Source organism: Halichoerus grypus, chromosome 13, assembly GCF_964656455.1.
Source record: "Halichoerus grypus chromosome 13, mHalGry1.hap1.1, whole genome shotgun sequence".
NCBI classification, from domain to species: Eukaryota; Metazoa; Chordata; class Mammalia; order Carnivora; family Phocidae; genus Halichoerus; species Halichoerus grypus.
This window is the reverse complement of record NC_135724.1, coordinates 43,918,776-43,935,013: the sequence shown is the minus strand read 5'-3', so window position 1 is coordinate 43,935,013 and position 16,238 is coordinate 43,918,776. Positions and strand designations below refer to the sequence as shown.

General features: G+C 43.1%; 1 protein-coding gene and 1 long non-coding RNA gene across 3 annotated transcripts in view; one reads left to right on the top strand and one right to left on the bottom strand.

Moving 5' to 3' along the window:
* The window catches only part of LOC118526356 (uncharacterized), a 52,529-nt gene extending 49,447 nt beyond the window's left edge, over positions 1-3,082 (top strand). Inside the window, exons 2-3 of the long non-coding RNA XR_013443351.1 lie at positions 1,300-2,771; positions 2,978-3,082. This is a non-coding gene — a long non-coding RNA (uncharacterized LOC118526356). The remainder of the gene's footprint in view (positions 1-1,299; positions 2,772-2,977) is intronic.
* CHST9 (carbohydrate sulfotransferase 9) overlaps positions 1-16,238 on the bottom strand; it is a 236,966-nt gene that overhangs the window by 3,680 nt on the left and 217,048 nt on the right. The gene's annotated exons all lie outside the window — the stretch shown is intronic.

Here is a 16,238-nt window from a genome sequence, read left to right as displayed (position 1 = left end):
GCAGCTGTATTTGGATTGAAATTTTTTTGTTGTTTTTGGGGTATTCTGTAAACACAGAAGAGTTCAAAGTCATAAATTACAACTTAAAATTGTAGCAAGGCTAAATATAAAATCCTCATGACCATTTCAGTTTTCTAAGCACTTGCAAGAAGGGATATTTTTTCCCTTGGAAAATGATTTATTTTATAAAATTCATTTATCGTAATAACTTAATAACTATAATCATACAATTTCATTCATGTATGAAATCTTTCCTCCTTCCCAAGTAAAGAATGATTAGGGAATCCAGAAAAGTTTATTTGATACCCTGCTATACAAAATGAAAAGTAGAACAAGAATTTAGTTCTTTTGTCAGTGGGATGAATCAGCCTACCTACCATCTACTGTTCATCTGACTACATCCTTCCTACAGCTCTTGCAATGACTGCATAAGGGAAGACACGGAAGACAAGATTTACAAGGTGGTGTCCTCTCAGGGTTAAAAATTGTAAGGAGTTTGGCTTTTACTCTGGGTAAACTAGAGAGCCATTGAAGGGCTCTGAGCAGAGAAGTAACATGATCTTACTTAGACTTGAAAAGGATGGTTGAGGAGAAGACTGGCCTAGAGATATACCTATAGAATTGTCAGCATGTTATTGGAAAACTAATGAATAAATGATGTGCTGTGGGAATAATGCATGGGGCCACCAGCCTAGTGGTGAAGGGAGTGGTGGGGAAAGTTTCTTAGAGGTTATCTATCTATCTATTATCTATCTATCTATCTATCTATCTATCTATCTATCTATCATCTATCTATCATCTATCTATCTATCTATCTATCTATCTATCTATCTATCTATCTATCATCATCTATCTATCTATCTATCTATCTATCTATCTATCTATCTATCTATCATCTATCTATCGTCCAACCCTCCAGTTAACCACTGTATCCCCAGTGTCTAGAATGGTCGATAGCCTATAATAATTGCTCTCACATATTTGTTGAATGAATAAATGGAATTAAGTTTCGCGGGTTGATTAGGAGTATCCTAGCAAATTGAGCAGAAGAGCAGAGAAATAAAGCACTGTGGATGGGAGCCACCTCCAGGCATCATGGTCCTTCTACTAGCTGAGCTTTAAGTGGGGTGGGGTGGGGATGGGGAGTGCTTTTTTCTAGTGCAAGATTGTGTGAGTAACCCCTCATCACCATACACCAGCTTAGGTAGCCACATAAACCAGCTGCCCAAATCTTCCTTAGCATTGAGCCAAATGTTTGTGGAGTTTCAACTCTAAAACCATTTGTCTCTGTCTTCTCAGAAACTGCCAGAATGAGGTCAAAACCCTGAATCCATCTTTACCCTGATCAATGACCCGAAGTCCATGAAGTTTTCACAGATGATCTGAAATTTGACCTGAGCTTTGGAAGATCATGGAGTTATCAGTTGACTGCATGGGAAGTACTTAGCACAGGCCTGATATAAAACTGTCAATATATTTCTGCTGCTACGTCTTCTATTACTACAACTATAAATAATAATTGTTATTATTATTATTTTATAGTAGTAGTAATAAAGTTTTATCCCAGTGACCTAGTAAATTTCAAGATTCCCCAGCTGTCCATTATTATCCAGACTAATTTGTGTGTCTCTACATGTACCCTAATTATTTCTCTCCTGCCCCACTGCCAAGAATAAAAATGAAATCAGCCTTCCACTGTGCCCCCTGGACCTTCTGCTTGTGGTCATCAAATTCCCTTTTAATCTCCAGAGGTTTCTGGAATGTTTGTTTCCCATGACTTTCTCTACATGAAACCTGGCTGGCCCCCAAGACTCTGCTTCCCTTGTACTTTCTCAAGAAGACACAACTTTATTTCCTTGAACCACCTGTCCCTTAGGCCAGAAGACAGGGAACGATTTCCTTGGACTTCATTGCTGCTTCCAGAACATGTCCACCGGCAAGAACTTCTGCTTCTGTGAAGTGTGTGTGCCCTGCTCAACTTCCCTTCCTCCTCCTTGCGCTGTTGGCTGCCTTTACCCCTGATCTTTCTGCTTCGTGCACTGAAGACTTCAGCTCCTAGCTTAGACTTTGCTTCTCATCCCCACTCTTGTCACTGTGTGTGGTGACTCTGACACCCAATAAACTCTCTGCCCCTTGACCTCCCCACTGAACAGGGAGCCTGATGTGGGACTTGATCCCAGGACCCTGGGATCACGACCTGAGCTGAAGGCAGATGCTTAACAAACTTGAGCCACCCAGGGGTCCCGACCACCTCGCTTTTAATTGAAGTGTTCTTAATTGCATGTAGACCTTGCCATCACCAGAGCCTGTGCCACCTCCATCATCTGACCACCATCCTCTAACCTTCCTGCTCATCGTTACTTCCAGTTTTGCAATTCTCTGACCACTTCTCACTATGCTACTCAAGCTCTTAGCAGCCAGCAAGCCTGGTTCTTCTCTTCACTCTCAGAAAATCACCTCTGTGGGGAGGCGTTCCCTGTCTACCTTCTCTAAATTATGTTCTCCTCTGAGATTCTCTCCCATATAAGGTTCCCCAATAAGAATGCTACTTATTTTCCTCAGCATTTATTGCAACATGAAATGATTTTATTTACTTACTTCTGTGTTGTCTCCTCCCATTGCCAGCTCTATTGCAGTAGAATATGACTGCAGAGGTCTTACCTTTTTTGTTCTCTGTTGGATCTCTGGTACCTAGCATGTTGCCTGACACATTGAAAATGATCAGTAAATAATTGTTCGATGGGTAAATGGGATTTTTTAAAAAACCAGAGGTGGGGCGCCTGGGTGGCTCAGTTGGTTAAGCGACTGCCTTCGGCTCAGGTCATGATCCTGGAGTCCCGGGATCGAGTCCCGCATCGGGCTCCCTGCTCGGCAGGGAGTCTGCTTCTCCCTCTGACCATCCCCCCTCTCATGTACTCGCTCTCTCTCATTCTCTCTCTCTCAAATAAATAAAAATAAAATCTTTAAAAAACCAGAGGTGGATTCTCTATGTCAAAAGTTTCAAGATGCAGTAAAAAATGAATCTGTACATCTCTCTAGTAACAGGATTTATTTACACAATTATATTACACTTCTACCAGCCTTTATACCATATTTAATTAAATAAAAAATAAATTTACAAAAAAGTCTATCGTGGTGTTCTTGCCAATGTCAGCTTATGGTCTTTATAAACTTCTCCTAAACATTGATAGTGGTTATACCTTGATTGTATCATGATTATGATTTCTTCTTCTTTTTAAATAAATAAATAAATTAATTAATTTTTCTTCTTCTTCCTTTTTAAATCAAAGAGACTAGTGTCAGCTTTTTTGTCATTTCAAATAGGAAAAATAGTGCGGTATGATGACTCCCTGCACATAACCAAGACGTCCTTCTCGTGTACACAAAATCAGAGTTGTGCATGCACAAATAGTCACTTTAAAATACAAATCATTTTTACTTGGGATATTTTAGATTTTCTTGAAATACCAAGTGGAAGGAGAAATTCAGCTTCTGTTCAATGACTACTATACATTTAAAAATCAGGTGGTGCCTCAGACTATGGTGTTCAGAAATTTTACATTTTCATTTATATTGGAGAGCAATGACTGAGGAAAAAGATTGTCATGAAAATAGAAGTTTCGGGGCGCCTGGGTGGCTCAGTCGTTAAGCATCTGCCTTTGGCTCAGGTCATGATCCCAGGGTCCTGGGACTGAGCTCCGCATCGGGCTCCCTGCTCTGTGGGAAGCCTGCTTCTCCTTCTCCCACTCCCCCTGCTTGTGTTCCCTCTCTCACTATGTCTCTCTGTCAAATAAATAAATAAATAAATAAAATCTTTAAAAAAAGGAAAGAAAATAGAAGTTTCTTTTGCATTCTTTTTTTTCTTTTTTATTGTGTTATGTTAATCACCATACATTACATCATTAGTTTTTGATGTAGTGCTCCATGATTCATTATTTGCATATAACACCCAGTGCTCCATGCAGAACACCCCCTCTTTAATACCCATTACCAGGCTAACCCATCCTCCCACCCCCCTCCCCTCTAGAACCCTCAGTTTGTTTTTCAGAGTCCATCGTCTCTCATAGTTCATCTCCCCCTCTGATTCCCCCCCTTCATTCTTCCCCTCCTGCTATCTTCTTCTTCTTTTTTTTTTTTTTTAACATATAATGTATTATTTGTTTCAGAGGTACATCTTTTGCTTTATTTCTTGCGGTAAATGAAATTTTAATTTAATGATGGGCTTCCACACAATTGTTTTATAACCTTGTCGAAGAAAAAGTGTTAATCGAAAGGTCAAGGTTAACTTGGATAAATACCTGACCAATTCTTGTCAAGGTGCTGAAAATCTGTATTCAAACAAATCTTTGGCAGAAGAGAACACAAATAAAATAGTTACACACAGAGCCGCTCATGCTAAAGTAGGCATGGAGGGCTTGGAGTCCTACCTGCCTGCCAAATCAGATTGGTTCAAAGTCACTCCCTGCAGCCTGGGAACATCTGGAGGCTCGCCAGCAATCTGCCTCCCAGCCTCACTGTGGACACATGGAAGCAGAATCTCTGTGGTGGGACTCTGGACTCTAAGGTAAACAAGCTTCCCAGGCACTCTGCCGGCAGTAATGGCATTTGAGGGACCACTCAACTAGAGTATGGCAAATGAAAGTAAGAAAGTAAGAGTTCGTCTCATACCACCCAGGAGGGAAAGACATCAAATATGGTGGGTGTGAATATTTTAGTTAAGTGGAAACAAATAGTCTGCTGAGGGTGGGGATGGCTCATCAGCCCTCATACAGACCAGATGGAAGTCCATGTTTCCCAAGCTACTTGCTAATGGTTGGTTTGGCTAGGGAGATAACTGCATGAGGGAAAGGCTCATTGCTCATAAATGAGACTTCAACCTCCTATTAGTTTATTGAGTACTAGTTAGTTTCCTCAGGTCTGACTAAATCAAGGGATGGGCTAACGTTAATTCTAGGTAATGACACCCCAGGAGGCTTCTTGTGGGACGGCCATTAGACCTTCTCCTAGCGCCACTTATCTCACCATCACCTCACCTTATAAAAACCATTCCTAGGGTGTGGTGGCCTCCCTCCCCACCCCCATCCCAACTCCATTTCCTTCAATCACAGCAAAGCCTTTCCATGACTGAGGGGTTTGGATTACAAAAATTGAGATTAATGATATTTTATTTATTATTTTTTCTTAAGTTTTTTATTTTAATTGCAATACAGTTAACATACGGTGTCGTATTAGTTTCAGGTGTTCAATATAGTGATTCAACAATTTTATACATTACTCAGTGCTCACATGAGAGGTATACTCTTAATCCCCATCATGTATTTATCCTTCCCTGACCCACCTCCCCTCTGGTAACCATCAGTGTGTTCTCTATAGTTAAGATCCATTTTTTGGTTTCTCTCTCCCCCCCCCTTTATTCATTTGTTTTGTTTCTTAAATTCTACATATGAGTGAAATTTACAAATGAATGAAATCATAGGGTATTTGTCTTTCTCTGACTGACTTAATTTTACTTAGCACTATACCCTCTAGATCTATCCATGTCATTGCCATTTCTTTTTTATGGCTGAGTAATATGTGTGTGTGTGTGCGTGTGTGTGTGTATGTGTATATACACACCACATCTTCTTTATCCATTCATCAGTCGATGGACACTTGGGCTGCTTCCATAATTTGGCTATGAGATGATGTTATTTTAAATTTGAAGCTTATACTAATGGATTTCCACCACCGTCATCTTCATGCTGATCACAATAACAACAGTAATAAAAAGAGTAGGCTCTTCCATCCCCATCTTACTTCAGGACACCTCGTTCTGCTTGTCCCCAAAGCAAATGTCTATAAAGCCAAACGTATCTTCTTCCTTCTCAAAGTGGTTCCTCCTGTGCTTTTTTCTATTTCTGAAATGGTTCTATTGCATTCTGGCCGCCCACTCACAAAATCTGAGAGATGGTTTAACAATCAGAAAGTAAATTGGTTAATTTACATCTCATAATGCCTCCTAAAAATCTTTTTCATTTATTATCTCTTAATTGGGTATTCTTAGTATCCTACTAATTGGTCTCCCTGAAAATTATTGCCAAATAAGTCTTCCTAAAACATTTTACTTTTCATCCCTTAAAATCTGGAACGGGCTCAACTACATATAAACCCAAGTCCGGATTCCTTGGCTGGCGTCCGCAGCCTGTCACCACCAGGCTTGTCACTCTGTGCTCTCCTCCTGTCTTGACACATACTGTCTTCTGCTTGCTTCCACTGGGCTCTCACCACCCTCCACTCTTGTTCCCCTTTGCTTGGGACTTTTCAAATCTCCTAGGCTGATAGAAAATCCTGCTCTCCCCCTGAAAACCACACACGACTCCAGCAAGGGATTCTGCTCTCTTCAAAACATTAGCATGTCGTCTGTACCACCTGTGAAAGAAGTTATTTTATTCCAGCTCACATTGTTGTTTGATTTTCTCATTGGGAAAACTCTTTCAGCCACAGCTAAATCGTACACCAATGCAGAAAGCTATAGTTTTCCATAAATACCTTTGAAGAATGGATATGCTTGCCAAGTTAGTTAAAAGATAGATCACTTCAGATGAAAAAAGTGAGTATTCAAAGGAATCTAATGGAAAAAAAAATGTGGCCTATTCATGAACCCTGCAGTAAATCTGAAAGCTTTGTTTTTAGACCTTAAAGCCTCTGTTTCCGTATGGGTCCTCTGTACATTGACATTAATTGTTCTTTCTCTGTCCCTCTAAACTCACTGAGGGCCTACCACACATTAGGCACAGGGCTAGATGCCCAGGATGGTGGGCGGGATAAGAAATGTGATCCTTGCCCACATGGGGCTGATATTCTTATAGGGAAAAAGACCCTAAGCAAATAATTACACAATTAATTAATCTATTACCACAGTGGCAAAGGCTCAGCAGCATGCTAATGGAGGCTGGGGTGGGCGGAGCAGAAGTGGGACAGCAGGGTATAAAGACAAGTCTTACCTGGTTTGAATGTTAAATCTTTTGTTGAGCACCTTTTATTTTACCCTGCTTAGTTGTTATAGTTGGTTGTTTAGCTGACTATCTCTCCCATTTATTTTAAGTTTATTAAAGGTCAGTGTGCAGTGTTATAAATCTGAGGAACCTCCACTAGCACCTAGAGTAGTCTCTTGAATAAACCTATGCTTTGAATTTAATTGAAGTAAAGAGCAATATCATTCCTATACTTCCCTTTATTCAGGCAATTAACTCACATTGGCTTTATGCAATTGACAAGTATTACACTTCTGTAACACTTGATCTGCTATTGTGCTATTATGTAACTGAAGGACTTTGATCATTCATCCATCATGCATATATTGAACTACTACTATATGCTGTGTTTGGCATTGTATAAACAAAGATAAAATAGATAAACTTTACAGCCCCTTGAGGAGGTCAAAGTTTAATTGGGTTGATAAAAATCAGCAGTTTATGAAAAAAATGTGGTAATTGCCGTAATGAAAGGATACATAGGGTATTGGGGAACAGAGACAAGAGTACTTAGTTTGAAGAAATTTTGGGGGGCTGCCTGGGATGAATCTGGGAGGATACTGGGGAGTTGGTAGGTCAACAAGCCAGGGATGGGAAAGACTATACAAGCTGACAATGAGAAGACACTTGGGGGACCAGATGCAGATAAGAGGGAGAAGCAGTTGAGGTTGGGATTGACTCCTCATGCCCATATAAAGAGTCTAGACTTTACCATGTAGATGACAGGGATTTTCCATAAGGCAGGGACTTAGAATGAACATTCTAGCAGCAGTGGGGAGGTGCAGCTGGGGGCAAGCAGATCTAGATGTAGAAGACAACTGTGACAGTCCATCAAGAATTCTCAGGACAGGAACCAAGACAACAAGGTAAGAATGCAGAAAAAGGGAATTATTTGAAGTAAATTTAGGAAATTGGTCAGACTGTAAGAGTGGAAGAGTGGGGGCAGAAGAAGTGTAAGGAACGCCTCCCCATTTCCCAGAGAGGGAGTAGCAGGTGCCATGGGAGGCAATGGGGTGGGTGTGGGTATTCACTATCTTCAGTTTCAGACCTTTTGAGTTTGAGGTGCCCTTGAGAAATAGGGGTGTCGATATTAGGACTCCAGAGCTGGGTATACAGATTTGGAAGTCGTTGGCTGGGGGAGGTGCTAGCTGAATTTATGGGCCCTGACGGCATTCCTTGGAGCCACCATAATGAGCACAACGTCTGCCGGGTTTGAGAGCCTGCCACGTGCCAGACCCGTACCACACCACCACCTATCGCTAAGGTCACCTTCCACTTCCATGTTACAGGTGAAGAAATGGAGCCTCAAAAACATGAAGTAACTCATTTAAGGCACACAGCCTGAGGAAAAGGGACATTGCACGAGCCCAGTTTCTTTTCTGAGTTCAGAGTGTCCACAGTGCCTGTGTCTGTTGTGGGGGGACCTTTGCAGGCAATTAACAGTTACATTTGATGATGATAATATTGGTGATTAGATGTGGCCCTTCCTATCATTGAGTTTTGACATTTTTCTAGTTTAATTATGTAATATTACTTCTATTTGTTTATTTAAATATTTTATTTATTTATTTGACAGAGAGAGAGAGCGCAAGAGCGCACACAAGCAGAGGGAGCAGCAGAGGGAGAGGGAGAAGCAGGCTCCCTGCTGAGCAGAGACTCCCCCCCCCCCACCCGACTCGGGGCTCGATCCCAGGACCCTGGGACCATGACCTGAGCTGAAGGCAGATGCTTAACTGACTGGGCCACCCAGGCATTTTAGTGACGTATCTTTTGTGATTTATCTTCTATCTAGATTTGAGCGCAGTTAGATTTCTTCATACCCCCATGAAGCCCTAGTTATTTCTAGTGGTTAATAAGGGTGATGATGGCAGTGGGTGGGACGCTCGAAAGCGGGTCCCTTCTGAGGGTGCAGACCCGTGTGTCTCTGTCTGTCCCTCTGGGCCACAGCTGTTCCTCTCAGATCTTAGGCCAAGGGCTTCAGAAACTTATTACTTAGTTATGAGGTTATGAGAGGGGTGAAGACCGGCTACTTTTCCACCAGGATCCTGGGACAACGGGGGAGGAGTGTGAGCATACAGTCTTAATATGCAACGCCGTCAGCCCTGTCTCCTCCCATTCTCATATCCCGCTCTTCGGTCCTCAGTTATTCATTGAGCAAACATTTCCTGAGCACTTACTGGGTGCCAGGCCCTGGGCTGCATTTTGGAGGCAAGTCATAGTTGGTTCCTGCTCTTATGGGGCAGCCTTGGGGGCAGGAGAGGGGAGGGAGATACAGAAAAGAAAACCAAGAATTACCACACTTAGGACAGGTGGCAAGACAGGAAGGAGGTATACTAGAAGAGCATAAAAAAGGGGCATTTAATCCCAGCTTGGAGGGCGGGGAGGGTTTCTTGGAGAACGTGTGTGTCGTGTAAAATCATCTCCGTTTCCTGTTTCTGTGACTTATTTCCTCTCTCTAGAATATTCTTCTTCATTTTGTTTGCCTAGTTAAAAGGCCAGGGGAATGGAGCAAGCTAATTTAACCACTGCATCAACCCCAAAACGAGATATGGATATGTTCATTTTACAGATGAAGGACTCGAAGCTCAGGGAGTTTACATAACCAGCCCAAGTTAACACAGCTACTGCGAATGCTGTGCTTCCAACCTCGGTCTTACTCATTTGTGGCTTTTTTTTTTTTTCCAGCTGCATCATACATCAAGCAATTTACTCCCTGTTTAATGCCCGTTTAATGAATTGATGTCAGTAAAGCATAAAGCATATGTCTGTCACATGACAGGATAATAGTTGAGACCTGGGATTTTTGAGTCATGTGGACCTGGTTTTGTGGCCCCTATTTCTTTCATTTTCTATCAGAGCAAACCTGGCTACCCTATTTTAGTTCTAAGCTTCAGTCTCCTTGTCTCTAAAATGGGGATAATAATAGCATCTACCTTGCAGCGTAGTTGAATGATAGGAAATGTGTGTAGAATGCTTAACACAAAGTATGTTTTCTATAAATATTAGGTATTTTTATTGATTTATTCCTTAAATATTTATGAGCATCTCTATGTGACAAGCATTTTCTAGGTGAACATGAATTCTTTTTCTTTGCTTTTTAAATCTTTTTCTCCTCTTCTCACTTAAAACACAACAAAGTGAAGAGTCTACAGTACATGCTCAATGGGGATAAAGCTGAGTGGAAGAAAGAAGGCAGAAGACAATTGAGAGACAGAAACGGGAAAGAAAAAAAAATCAGTGGGAATGGCGATAAAGACAATGAAAGAAAACAGAAGAAAAGAAAGCACACCTACAGTCCCAGGAAGAAATAATGAACACTTGAAGCTGGGGGGTGGGGGGGGTGGGAAGAGAGAAACTAGTGACTTTTAGTTCTCTCTCAGCTGCCACCTTCAAATCATTTAAGCTGCTTGAACACAAAACAACAGTTTCAGTAGTGAGGCTATTCAAGCTGGTCCAACAAGCTCATTTCTGTAAGTCACTTTGGATGCAAGGACTGAAATTCTAATTTCATTTGTCAGTCCTTTCAATTTTGGATTTAACTCCTCTCTCTCTCTTTTTTTTTCCCCTTAAAACCAAAGAAACGTAAAAGATGAGCACTGAGGATGTAGCGTAATGTCCACATCAAGGGGGAGGTTTCTACTGAGAATAGTGCTGTTCTTTGGTTTGGGAAGACCAGCAGAACCTGAAAACAGACATAACCTCAATGTATGTACGTAGATAGGGCTTCTGTCCAAGGAGTCCATTGTGCTTTTATAGATTGATCTTTTTATTTTTCTTCTAAGTTTTTTGAGAAAAATGAGGCTATTGTTTTCAAATTTATGGATAAATAAAAATACTTGTGTAATACTTTGCCCAAGGTCACCCTGTGGAGTCAGTGGAGGAGTCAAGAACACAGTCCAGTTCTCCACCTCCATCCCAGGAAGAATGAGCAGAACACTTTGCTTTTTAAAGAAACTCAAAACTGTAATGAGGAGCTGCAGCAGGATAATGTGAAATCCATTCCGAATGTTTGCTCCTCACAATGTTCTCTCCGGGGTGTGCCTGCACATGTCCCGTGGGGAGGAGAGTGACAAATACAGTTAAAGATATTTGCAATAAAAGAAGGAGACAAGTGGATGTTGCACTGCAAGGATTTTGATATTTCACTGGAACTGTAGATTTCTAATCGATTTGGAATAGGGCTCTTTAATATCTCCAAGTTGGTGTTGAGTTTTCTAAAAATTAGTAATTGTCAACCAGCTGCCCATCCCCTTGCATTGAAGATGAACAACAACAAGGGTGTGTATATCTCAGAGGGTTCTGGAAGAGACGTGGGGGAGGCAACCTTGACTCTGACACTTCTTCTAGAGAATGCAGTTGCTAGACAGTTCTTGTTCTTGTTTTCAGAGGTGTAATGGGGAAGAGGGAGCCTGCTGCCCTGGGTTGGACTATCTATGTGTAAAGTTTCCTCTCTTCCTCCCTCCATTCCTTCCTCCCTCCATTCCTTCCTTCCTTCCTTCCTTCCTTCCTTCCTTCCTTCCTTTCTTTCTTTCTTTTTTCTTTCTTTTCTTTCTTTCTTTCTTTCTTTTCTTTCTTTCTTTCTTTCTTTCTTTCTTTCTTTCTTTCTTTCTTTCTTTCTTTCTTTCTTTCTTTCTTTCTTCTTTCTCTCGTTAGAGGTATGGATTAGCAAGGAAGGGAAATGAATCCATGAGACGATACTGGAATTGGGGACCAACTCAGGGTGGACCAGGGTGCCAGGAAGGGCCAGAGCCCTGGGTCATCAGTGGAGGAGGAGGCTGGGCTGCTTCCATAGGATGGAGATGTAAGTGCAAGAGGGAAGAAAGCTGTTGTGAGGCCAGGAACATGGTGGCTGGACAGATCCACGAAGTATAAAGAACATTTAATTTTGAGTCAGATCAACCAGGCTCTCCACCTATTATTGGGTGATTTTAGGTCAGTGTCTTTATTTGTGTTTCCCTGGGAGCAGATCTTGAGTCAAAGATTTGAGGCAAGTGGCTAATTTGGAGTTGATTCTAGCAAATACTTGTAGGAGAAAAGGAAAGTAAGGTAGGGAAGAGACGGCAGAGAAGATAGGGTGAATTTTCAAGAAAGTTAGCACAGTAGGAACTGGATCTCAGTTCCACTGGGGAAACTTTCAGAGCTCCAGAGTTATCCCACCAAATCCCATCAGCCATGGTTGGAGGCTCCTACAGGGAAGAGGTCTGGCAATTCTAGCCTGCTCTGCAGGAAGCCAGGGTGAACTCCTTCAGGCAGTGAGTCGCAGGTGTTGGTAGTCAGCTGGAAGTCTGGCCAAAATGCAAGGAGATATTAAGAGATGAGAGGATATTGCAAAGGCAGAGCCTGGGTTGTTACAGGAAGTCAATTAACATTCTGGGTCTGTTTTCCCATTTTTAAAGCGAGAATCCTAATATTTGTTCTTGGCCGTGTTGAAATGGAAGTGATGGCATATTGGCTGGCATCCAGGATCCCAAACACCTTGCTCTTTGGAAGTGTCACTTGCCCTTTGGAAATATGCATGGCGTGAGTTTGTGTACATATGTATAAAATAAGGCCGAGAAAAGGAACCCCTTATGGAATCTCGTCCTAGTGACCTGAACTAGACTACACAGATTTGTAAGAATTCTCTTGCCCAGAGCAGGCAGTCCTATGACATAGAACCAACTTTGAGCAAAAAAGCCTCTTTGGACCCATTTACCCAAGGCCATCCTAAAATCTTAGCCCCCTGATTCTGACACTCTGGTGGCAGCAAAAAAAGGAGTCTGTTTGAGAATGTATTAGATAAATGCAGCTTCGAAGTGCCTAGTACAGTGTCTGACATATAGTAGGTTTCTCCAAAATGTTAACACATCCTTTCTCTGTGCCTTTCTTCTCTGGTTTTCCCTTGACACCGGGCATCTCATGCAGAAGGCCTGCCTTCCCAGCTCCAGGTTGAAATGACCAGAGCAACAGGCTCTATTCCTGTACGAAGTGGTGGGGGTGGACACTAAGTAGGAGTGAGCACCAGCTTTCAGGGCAGCTGATCCATAGGCCATCTGGCAGCCAGTGGGAAACTTTGGAGCAATCGTTTCTGCTCAGGTGTGTGGACAGTGACTAGCTAAGTCCATTAATCCATCTCCCCTCTTGGTTTTAGACTGGAAAACACGGAGAGCTTTGGCTCGTTATTGGTAAAGAGAAAAAAAAAATAACATCAGCCTTAAAGAGATGCAGAGTCCAAGTGAATAGCTGCGTCAAGGCAATGGCGGAGGTGAGGGCGTTGGCGTGGGCGAGAACTCAGTCCCAAGAAGTGGCGTATACTCGAGGGCCTATTTCGTTCCCATTCATTGCCTACCAGTCCAAAGCCACCTGAGCTCTGGGAAAGGCCACACTGTGAGAGCCACAGTGACACTGGCAGGAATACATTCCATTTGTCTTATTTGGTTAAGCATCTGCCAGCCCCAGATCAGATTCGCCTGTGTCAGCACTTTGAGCGACACACAGGCCCCCCGGCTTACTTGCCTGCATGTTGGACAACTCAGCTTTACCCAAGGCTGCCTCCCCAAAGCCTGGCCCAACCCTCTCAGTCCAGAGCAGGCCCCTCAGACTTCAGTGCTCCCCGGGCTTACCTGGGCCCTGGACTAAGAAGAGAGAGTTGCCTTAGGCACCAGATCAGGGCAGGGCGATCCTGAGGCCATGCTGACCGGGGTTTCCTTAGGGGATTTCAGTGTGAGAAGGAATGCCAAGGGAGAAAGTAAGACATAAACTCACAGCAAAGGAGAAGGACAGAGAGGCAAGGGGCAGTAGAGTGAGTTACGAGATGAGGGCATCAGAAGGAACAGATCTCTACCGAAACAAAGTGATGATCAAAATGCATATTTGTAGGTCTTGTCTCTTCATGCATTCAATTTTATCAATTTTATCTTAACGGTATTATTTTAATCTAAATTTTGAAGCTTTTTGCGTTTTCCAAAATGAGCTGTTTCTCCTGAAGGTCATTCTACTTGATTCAAGATGTCACGGAAATGTCTACGAAGAAGCATCAATGGCCCTGGCCATGGATTCTCCTTTGGGTCTCACTTTCTTCGCAATGCCAGGTATGAGCGGCACTGGTCCTGATCCCAGTGCCTGGGAGTCTTCAGTGTCTGTACAACCTCGTTCCCCAGAGCTGGTGTAGAATGAGCTCCTAGTGGACATGGGAGGATCACAGACAGGCACCTGCCATCTGTAGCCCAGCCTTGGTAAGTGCGAATGGGACCCTGGCCAAGGCGGGTGGTGGTGCTGGGGGTCGTCCAACCCTTTCCATTGCTTTCTTTAGGCAAAGTCCAAGTCCCGGGAAGCAGCACATCCCTGGGGAAATGCTTCTTCCACCACCCATTACGTACTAGTCCAAAGCTACCTAAGCCCTGGGAACAACAATGCCAAGTGGGAGGGGAGGGCTTGTGTTGATATCCAACCACAATTCTCTTATATCCAGTCGCTGATGGACAGGATTTTCTGTCTGACCCATTTATAGAGGCACTGATATCGTCAAGCCAACAAGCAGAATTCTCTGAAGGACCTTCAGACATGGCGTCATCACCTCCCTGGCCTCACTAGAATTCTGTATCTGCTCCTTGGAAGGAACAAACACATCTCGGCGTACCTTGCTCAGAAATAATATCACAGCTTGTTGATTCCATTTACTCCCCACACAAGGGAAAACTGTGCACAACCGGGGGGAAGGAAGTCTCAGGCTCCACACAGGGGATTTTCTTAAGGTCTCCCATAACTGAAGGCCATTGGTAACTAGCCTACAGCAGCACGGTAACTGAAAGTGGATGGATTTGAGCATCATCCACCTGTGAACACCAAAGACAAGACTTGAACTTCTAGATCAGTTCTCAGACCGATGGGAAAACCCTCTTGCCTCACCTGTGACTCATGATCCATCCATTGAGATTCCTAGGATCAGAGCATGCTCCCTCTTGAGCGAGGAGGGGTATATTGATACTAAATGGCAGGGAAGGGTCAGCTTGCCTGTCTTGACCCCTGCCAGGGCTCCAGTCCCCTTTAAAGTTAAAGGAAAGCTCCTGGACCGAGGCCGTAGGGAAAGGATGAGTGGTGAGAGTGGGTGTTGGATGAATATACACATGTTGCTTAATGTGCAATCGTCGATTACTATTACACCAGTACTTTTCTACCAAATCAACCTCACTCACTGGAATAAGATCTCTAACTGAACAACTTGGTGGTAGTCGACTCAGCCTCCCATCTATAAAACGGAGAATGATGCCTACCTAATGGAGTTGTGAAAAATAAATGAAATACATACATAATGCCCGATATGCAGTATATACTCATAAAATGTGGCTTTTAACCATGACTTTTATATTTCTGCTGAGAGTATTGCCTTTCTGCGGGAACCCCAGGGGCCTCGTGTTAATCTTTGTCTTAGACGGTAACTTCACTTCCCATATTCAGACACCAAATTCTGTTCATTTTTTTTCTAACGTGTTCACTCCCACTATCTATATAGCACACATTTTTTCAGGTCCAGACTACTGTCACTGGCTGCCCGCAGAATGAATTAAGCAAGGCATTCATTTGAGATGTATTTACTGAGCATGTAATCTGTGTATTGTCTAACACTGCGGCAAACAATTCTGAGAAGGGTCCTGCTCTTGTGGTACTTATGTTCTTGTGGGTGGAGGTAGGTAATGGACAAATAAACAAATGAATAAACAAGAAAAATGTCAATGGTGGTAAGTGTGAAACAAACTGTAAAGCAGCCTGAGTGATAGAGTGTGAGTAGCGGGGGGCGGGGGGAGGAATGGAGAGACTGCATGAAATAGACGGCAAGGGAAGATCTATTTGGGGAGAAGCTACTGGAGCAGAGATCTGAATGACAAACATTTCAGGCAGGGGCAGGGAGCGCAAAAGGTGCTTGCATGGGGATGAACCAGGCCAGGTGGAAGGATGGAGGGGAGGGCCTGTGTGGCTTCGCATAAGCGGGAAGGGCACAGTGATACAGGATGAAATCAAAGAGGAGGGTGGGACCATATCTCGTAGGAAAATCAGATGGTGGAGATCATGGGAAGGACGCTGCATCTCATCAGAAGTGTAATATTAGCCACTGGAGGTTTCAGACTGGGCAATAACATGATGTGACTGACGTTTTATAAAGCTCACTCTCCCGGCCCAGTGGAGAATGGACTGGGGGGCCTGGTAGGACGGGGAAGCAGAGTAGCCTGGAGAGAGACTGGTGGCTGG